The sequence below is a fragment of the Cucumis melo genome, unplaced genomic scaffold, assembly GCF_025177605.1.
Source record: "Cucumis melo cultivar AY unplaced genomic scaffold, USDA_Cmelo_AY_1.0 utg001538l, whole genome shotgun sequence".
Classification (NCBI taxonomy): Eukaryota; Viridiplantae; Streptophyta; class Magnoliopsida; order Cucurbitales; family Cucurbitaceae; genus Cucumis; species Cucumis melo.
In genome coordinates this window covers 1-9,193 of record NW_026124640.1, presented here as the reverse complement: position 1 = coordinate 9,193, position 9,193 = coordinate 1, and the positions used below count along the sequence as shown (strand labels likewise).

The following is a 9,193-nucleotide window of genomic DNA, read 5'->3' as shown; positions in this document are numbered from 1 at the left end:
ATCTATTCTCTTAAAAAAAAAATGATCTTGGAGATTGTGTAATGCTTACTCTCAAACTATTTGTTTATACAGTAGTAATATTCTTTGTTTCTCTCTTCATTTTCGGATTCCTATCTAATGACCCGGGACGTAATCCGGGGCGTGAAGAATAACAAAATCAGATTTTTTTTCCTTGCTTGATTTTGAAATGTTCTTAACATTTTATCTATTCCACATCTTTCCTCAACTATAAAAAAATACCAAGTAATTGACAGAAACGGAAAGAGAGGGATTCGAACCCTCGGTACAAAAAAATCGTACAACGGATTAGCAATCCGACGCTTTAGTCCACTCAGCCATCTCTCCCCAAATTGAAAAAGGATAATTACTATGATACATTGTATAAAAAATAGAAAATAAAGGCTTGAAAAAAGCCCTTCTTTATCTCTCTTTATTATCTTTATCTACCCCTTTATAGATATATAATTTCATTATATTGATATAGATAATTATCTAGATATATCGATGGATATCTATCAAATCGATAAAAACTTTTTTTTATTAGGAATTCCATTTAGATAAATTAGATTTCATTAGATAAGGGCTCAAAAGAAGAGATATCTTCAATCCTAATATATAAATAATACCAATATATTAAAGATTCATAAAAATATTTATAAATAAAAAGAAAGTACCTTTTTTAGTTTATTTCATCCGAAAAGCCCTTTTCTTTTTATTTTTAGTTCCACGGCCTGGCCTGGTCAGTACCTAGCCGGGCTTTTTTTGTTCCAATAAATCGTAGATCAAATTATTTATTTGATTTGAAAATGTTTTTGAAAAAAAAAAAAATAGAAACAACAAGAATCCTAAGAAGATTTATTATTTCAATTCCTATGATACAGAAAAAGATGATATAGAATCAAGGTTCGATTTCTTATTATTATTTTTTAGTACTTTACTAGAATAAAAAACTTGTTAATTAGTTAATTAAAACGAGTCCTCTTTTCCTAATCTCATTAGTGGCCCTGATGAAAATACGTCAACGCTCAAATTTTCATGATTATTTTCTGATCCGATCTTTTTATTACTTATTAATACGACTTATTTTCGTCTTCGACAAAAGGTCCATTTATATACAATAATTGCATTGTAGCGGATATAGTTTAGTGGTAAAAGTGCGATTCGTTCTATTAATCCCTTAATAGTTAAGGGATCCTTCGGGTTGATTAATATTCCGATCAAAAACTTTATTTCTTAAAAGGATTTAATCCTTTACCTCTCGATGAAAGATTCGAGGAAAAATAAAAATTCTCGTGATTTGTATCCAAAAATATGTTCTAAATTGAAAAAATTGGATCATGAAATTACGAAACATAATTTTATTGAATTGGATCAATACTTCCAATTGAAGGAATAAGGGATCCATGGATAAAGGTGGAATTTTTTCTAATCGTAACTAAATCTTCAATTTTTTCTTTGTATAAGGGAGATTGAAGCAAAACAAAATAGCTATTAAACAATGTCTTTGGTTTACTAGAGACGTCGACATCGTTTTTTTAGCTCGGCGGAAACAAAATACTTTTCCTAAGGATTATATTAAATAGAAATAGGGAACGAAATAAATAACTGGAAAGATTGTTATAATCTCCTCTTGTATAGGGATCATCTATAAAGCGGGTCCTTTTGAATGCATTCAGACGGAAAGGCTGACATAGATGTTATGGATGGTATTTTTTTTTGTTTACATCTTATAAATTTAGGAATTTATCCATCTTCCATAAAGGAGCCGAATGAAACCAAAGTTTCACGTTCGGTTTTGAATTAGAGACGTTCAGTTCAAAATGATGAATCAACGTCGACTATAACCCCTAGCCTTCCAAGCTAACGATGCGGGTTCGATTCCCGCTATCCGCTTATCTTATCTTATAATATTCTTATCTTATAATTTATATATATTATAAATAGAAATTAATTAATAATGGAATTACTCAAATAAAAATTTTCAATTTACTTAATTTTAACTAAATTTTAACTAATGTATTAGTTAATGTAATGCATCATTGAATTCAATATGCAATTTCCGGAATTCTCACACATTTTTTTTACGAACAAGAGAGGTGAAAATACGAAAAAAAAAATTGGAATCAAAAGCGTCCATTGTCTAATGGATAGGACATAGGTCTTCTAAACCTTTGGTATAGGTTCAAATCCTATTGGACGCAATTTTTTTTCATATATTTTTTTTTAGTTTTAAATTTTCTATATCATGTCAAGAAAGGAAAGATTTTGAATGATTTGAATAAGAGACGCTTATTTATTAATAGTAATTTATAAATTAGTTTTAATATTAATTGTAACTCTAGTTTTAGATTTATTATATAAATAAACTAATAATTCAATTCTGTTTTATTTGAAGATAAGATATTAGTAGAAAGGATATTCAAATTCCAAATATTAAGATATTTATGATATTCTAAATATATTATTAGAAATATAATCTAATTTTAACTTTAACTATATTTATAAAAAAATTTCTTAATTGTATTTACATTTCATTTTAATATTGATATATATTTCTAGAAATATTATCTACTTTCTTTAATATATTTATATATATTTTTTATTTTATATAAATTATATATATATATATTCTACCTACTAACACCTAATAAATGAAAAGAATGAAATTATTTCATGTTTCAATTTTAACATTTGAAAGTTCTAAAATTGATTTATACTTTACTTGTTTTCTTTTATACTTGGTCTTGAAGTAGAAAACGTTCCATCTGTTCCTGAATAGCTTCTTTCAAAAGGGCTTCCGCTTCAGTGGTCAATGTCTTCGTAGAAGAGATTATTTCTTGAAACTGAGGTTTATTCGTTTTTACGTAAGTACGTAACTCAAGAAGAAATTTCCTTACTTGTCCAATTTCTAATGAATCAAGATAACCATTAGTTCCGGTATAAACAGTCATTATCTGTTCGTCTACCGTGAGAGGTGCTGATTGGGATTGTTTGAGCAACTCACGTAATCGTTGACCTCTTGCCAATTGATTCTGAGTAGCTTTATCGAGATCAGAAGCGAATTGCGCAAAGGCTTCTAATTCGGCAAATTGAGCCAATTCCAATTTTAATTTGCCGGCTACTTGTTTCATGGCTTTAATTTGAGCTGCAGATCCTACTCTGGAGACGGAAATACCCACATTAATAGCAGGTCTGATTCCAGCATTGAATAGATCGGCAGATAAGAATATTTGTCCATCGGTAATGGAAATTACATTAGTAGGAATATAAGCTGAAACATCTCCCGATTGGGTCTCAACTATTGGTAAAGCAGTCATACTTCCTTCACCTAAAGCAGAACTTAATTTAGCGGCTCTTTCCAAAAGGCGTGAATGCAAATAAAAAACATCTCCCGGATAAGCTTCGCGGCCCGGCGGTCTTCGTAAAAGAAGAGACATTTGTCGATAAGCTTGTGCTTGTTTGGAGGGATCATCATAAATGATTGAAGTGTGTTGTTTTCTGTACATAAAATATTCAGCCAAAGCTGCTCCTGTATAAGGGGCAAGGTATTGTAATGTAGCCGGAGAATCTGCCGTTTCGGCTACTATAATAGTGTATTCCATTGCGCCCCTTTCCTGTAAAGTAGTCACTACTTGAGCCACAGAAGATGCTTTTTGACCAATAGCTACATAAACACATATTACATTTTGCCCTTGTTGATTGAGAATCGTATCCGTGGCTACTGCAGTTTTACCGGTCTGCCTGTCCCCAATAATTAATTCTCGCTGACCACGTCCGATAGGAATCATTGAATCAATAGCAATAAGTCCTGTTTGAAGAGGCTCGTATACGGAACGTCTCGAAATAATACCAGGAGCGGGGGATTCAATTAACCGAGAGTCAGAAGATGAAATTTCACCTCGGCCATCAATAGGTTTAGCCAGGGCATTTATAACACGACCTAAATAAGCCTCGCTTACTGGTATCTGAGCAATTCTTCCCGTTGCTTTTACAGAACTTCCCTCCTGTATCAGCAAACCATCACCCATTAATACAACACCAACATTATTTGATTCTAAATTTAGAGCTATGCCTATAGTACCCTCTTCAAATTCTACTAATTCACCTGCCATTACTTCATCAAGACCATAAATACGAGCAATGCCGTCGCCTACTTGAAGTACAGTACCGGTATTTACAATTTTTACTTCTCTATTATATTGCTCAATACGTTCACGAATAATATTACTAATTTCATCTGCTTGAATGGTTACCATGAGTATTTCGTAATTATTTTTTTTTAAGAAAAAAAAATAATGCCTACAGTAGAAGGACTAATCAGTTAGTTATTTCTTTCATCGTCCCAAACATGCCAATATTAGCACTGATGGTACGTAAATGTAACTCGTTGTCCAAACAACTATTCAGAGTTCCTAGAGCTCCTTGTAAGGCTTGTTGGAAAACCTGTTGTCGTACTTGATTAATCGCTTTTTGTTGTTCAAAACGAATAGTTTCATTTTTATAATTTTCTAATTGTTCCAAACTTTTAGAAGTTGAATTAATCAAATTCAATTTTTCTCGTTCTATCTCAGAATATCCATTCACTCGAAACTGATCGGCTTCCATTTCAACTTTTCGTAAGCGAGCCCGGGCTTTTTCCAGCTGTTCAATGGCCCCCTCACGTAGTTCTTCTGAATTTTGAATTGTTTTCAAGATCCTCTGTTTTCGATTATCTAATAAATCACTTAATGAAAGTAGATTGTCTTTCCATTCATTTCAAAACTTCGACGATCCCTTCCCGAACCAAACATGAATCTTTCGATTCATTTGGCTCTCACGCTCAATTATTGCAATTATTTCTGAGAAATTCCCATATATCTTTTTGAATGTAATGAGCCTATCCTCTTTTCTCTATTCATATTCCACAAAGAAAAAGAAAAAAATATGGATCATTAATCCAAGACCCGAATATTCGGAGGACTCTTCTGACCAAACAAACAATTGTCAGCAAAGTTGTTTCTTTTTTTTTCTTGAAATCCAAAAAAATTTTCTTACTTTATACATAACATAGGTCATCGATTCAGCATTGGATAAAAAAGAAAAAATGAGGGTGAAATCCTCATTTTTTTAGTTTTTTACAAAAAAATTCTAATATTCTATTAAAATAGAAAATAATAAAAAAGGGGGGGTTCAAATCATTTTATCGACATGAGTGTTCTATATCGAAAAAAAAGCCCAACTATTTGAAACGATTTATGTATTAACTATGTATTAACATAGTAGTAGAAAGAGTACCATGCTACGTCTGGACTTCAAACGTTTTAACCATGTTAATAGTCCCACATTATTGGTTGATAGAGAATCAAAGTTGATTTACCAATGAATCACGAAATGCTATGGTTCTTCAATATGATTTCTTCATTTTGTCAGAAGTAATTCGCGGGATCATGCACCTTTTCGTAGTTATAACTAGAAAAGTACAGTTGGTTGTATCCAACTTATTCTTGAAATAAACAACTCGCACACACTCCCTTTCCAAAAAAAAATCAATACACCAAGCACTACGCTTAGATTTATTGGATTTGTTGCTAAAATATCGGTATTAAATCCGAAACTCTCGGCGGATGGCCAGTAACCCAAAGAAATGAAAGAATCGGTTACATTTTTCATATGATCTCCTTTTATAGATAAAACTAATTATCTATTTCTTTCTATTTTTTTTTTATTTTATTAATTTCCTATTTCTATTCGAAATAGAGTAAAAAATATGTTGTAAGAATCCTAAAAAAAAAGTTCCATTCGAGATTGGACTAAGAAAGGGAAGGAAGAAGGCGAGTCAGTATGCTAATGCCTCATCCTCAAATCAATCCTTCCCATAGGTTATTGTCCCAACGAATAAGTAATTGTAGGAGTGAAAGCTTCGTATAATTCGAAAAAGCAAGAGCAGCAAGTCCAAGTAAATAAAATACGAAAAAAAATACGTAATTTTTTTAGGATTAAACAAAAGGATTCGCAAATAAAAGTGCTAATGCTACAACTAGTCCATAAATTGTTAAAGCTTCCATAAAAGCCAGACTAAGCAATAAAGTACCTCGGATTTTTCCCTCCGCCTCGGGTTGTCTCGCGATCCCTTCTACAGCTTGGCCCGCAGCAGTACCTTGACCAATCCCAGGTCCAATAGAAGCAAGCCCGACGGCCAACCCAGCAGCAATAACGGAAGCGGCAGAAATCAGTGGATTCATGATAAGTTCCTCACACCAAAAGAAAGAAATGGTTAATGATACAATCAACCAATGAATTATAACTTATTATTCCATCACTAAGATTTATCCAACTAAAAATTACGAATTGAAGTAATAATATTATTGAATCGTCCAAACTACTTCAATCTCTCTTTTTTAGTTCCTATCCATCCACGTAGTTTTTGTGAATCCATACGACTTTTGTTCTTCCATTTCTTTTAAAGCATTCTTTGAATTCTTCATTGTTTTTCTTGATTTAATCTCTCTATTCATTCAATATTGAATTCAAAATTACATTACAGCCGAAACAGAAGGACTTCCATTGTAAGCCCTATCTAAATTCACAGTAGTAGGGCGGATTAGATATATCTTTAGTTCCTATATAACTAGTTAATATCTAATATAACATATACATGTGTTTCTTACCTAACGTAAACCAATTATTCATATCTTGGATTCCATCGAATTTGAGAATCATTCTTCGAAATATCCACAAGGGTTGTCTTATAGCAATTCGATTCAATACATCTAGTTGACTCCACTCTCCTCTACTCTACCCTACCCAATCCTTTTTTCTCGTTTTTTGGAAACCCTTTCTTTTTAGAATTATCCCACATGGAGACAATCAATCTAAATGAACGAATTCATTAGTCCAAATCCTTGCATAGAAATATCAATATTTTATTAATCTAAGTTCATGTAATTTTTTTTTGTTCAATCGTTGAGAGGAAAAAGATCTTTTAGATCTCTTTCCTTTTTTTTTAATTCCCGAATATCGTAATCTTTCTAGTCTTACTCCCTAGATAGTATATACCTTCCTTATTTTTTGATTATTTGTATATTTATGTTCCCTAAGTAGATTATCTTGAGCCATGTATACATTGCCTTGGTCTAAGCTAAAAAAAAGAGTATTTAGAAAACTAATCAATGATGACCCTCCATGGATTCGCCTATATAAGCTGCAGCTAAAGTTGCAAAAATAAGAGCTTGAATACCACTTGTAAATAATCCAAGGAACATAACAGGTATAGGAACTACTAAAGGTACTAAAGAAACAAGAACAACAACTACTAATTCATCAGCTAATATATTTCCGAAAAGTCGAAAACTAAGTGATAAGGGTTTTGTGAAATCTTCTAAGATGTTAATGGGTAAAAGGATTGGAGTTGGTTGAATGTATTTACCGAAATAACTTAATCCTTTTTTGCTAAGACCCGCATAAAAATATGCTACTGATGTGAGTAAAGCTAAAGCAACAGTAGTATTTATATCATTTGTGGGTGCGGCTAACTCTCCGTGAGGTAACTGTATGATTTTCCAAGGTAAAAGAGCTCCTGACCAATTCGAAACAAAAATAAATAGAAACATAGTTCCAATAAAGGGAACCCATGGACCATATTCTTCGCCAATCTGAGTTTTGCTCACGTCTCGAATGAATTCAAGGACATATTCGAAGAAATTCTGACCGTCAGTAGGAATGGTTTGTGGATTACGAACAGCTATAATGGCTGAACCTAATAAGATAGCAATTACAACCCAAGAAGTAATAAGTACTTGGGCATGGACTTGGAAACCTCCTATTTGCCAATACAAGTGTTGGCCGACTTCCACACCAGATATATCGTATAACCCTTTTTGTGTGTTGATAGAACATAATAGAATATTCATATTGCCCTCTGAAAGAAATAGAACTGTAAAACAAATTATTTTGATTCGACTGTCTTTTTTTTTACTTGCCTTGAGTTGTCTATTTTTGATACCAATTTATTACATTACAATATCCCTAGTTTTTTTTATCTCTTTTGTGCGATTCGGGAATAGTAACCAATTCCCGAAATCTATGGAGTTCCCCCCAAAATTGATTTATCTTATTATTAATCAAGAATTTCGTATAGAGCTAGAACGACCCTCCGAAATTGCAAATACTAATTTGTTAAGAATTAATCGGATTGAAGCTATAGCATCATCATTCGCTGGAATCGAAATATCTGCGAGATCGGGGTCACAATTTGTATCAATTAAACAAATAGTTGGAATTCCCAACGTGATACATTCTTGAAGAGCCCGATATTCTTCTTGTTGATCAACGATTATTACAATATCGGGTAACCCCCGTCATATATTTAATCCCGCCCAGATATGTTTGCAAGTGAGATAATTGTCTCTTCAACATAGCGGCATCCCTTTTCGGAAGACGGTTGAGTCCCCCCGTCTTTTGTTCCGTTCTCAAGTCCCTGAACTTATGAAGTCTCGTTTCTGTAGTAGACCAATTTGTTAACATCCCCCCGAGCCATTTTTTATTAACATAATGACACCGAGTCCTTGTTGCAGCCCGGGCTACTGAATCCGCTGCTTTATTTTTGGTACCAACAATTAAGAATTGTTTGCCCCTAGTTGCTGCATCAAAAACTAAATCACAAGCTTCTGATAAAAAACGAGCAGTTTGAGTAAGATTTATAATATGAATACCTTTACGTTTTGCAGAGATATAAGGTGCCATTCTAGGATTCCATTTCCTAGTACCATGACCAAAATGAACTCCTGCCTCCATCATCTCTCCCAAATGGATGTTCCAATATCTTCTTGTCATTTCTCCCCCCACTTCCTCGCTTTTTTTTCTTAAAAAAAGAGACGAGCTGAAATAGAAATAAATAATTGTTCCCATGGAACCTTATCCTCTACCTCGACCGGGGATTGACTGTTGATACACAATCCAAGCCATTAATTTTTTTCTATTCGTTATTATCTTATTACCAAATTAACGCGGCTAGTTAACAGGATGACTCCACTTTTATGAATCATTAAATCCTAGAAAATGCTTGTTCTGATGTATCATGTAAATTCGTTGAAATGAAAAAATCAAATAATTCTTTGTGGTGGAACAAAATATCTCTCATTTCCCCCTCGAAAATTTTTTTTGGGGGGGGTTCTAAAGGAATATTGTTATGTTGCCTCGAACGGTGCGCTAATTC

The 9,193-nt window shown here is 32.9% G+C and overlaps 1 non-coding gene across 1 annotated transcript; it reads right to left on the bottom strand.

Annotated features, from left to right (window-relative positions):
* Nucleotides 1-257: 257 nt before the first annotated feature.
* On the bottom strand, nt 258-345 carry TRNAS-GCU (transfer RNA serine (anticodon GCU)). Its single transcript has one exon. It is a non-coding gene; the product is annotated as a tRNA-Ser (tRNA).
* Nucleotides 346-9,193: the final 8,848 nt, after the last annotated feature.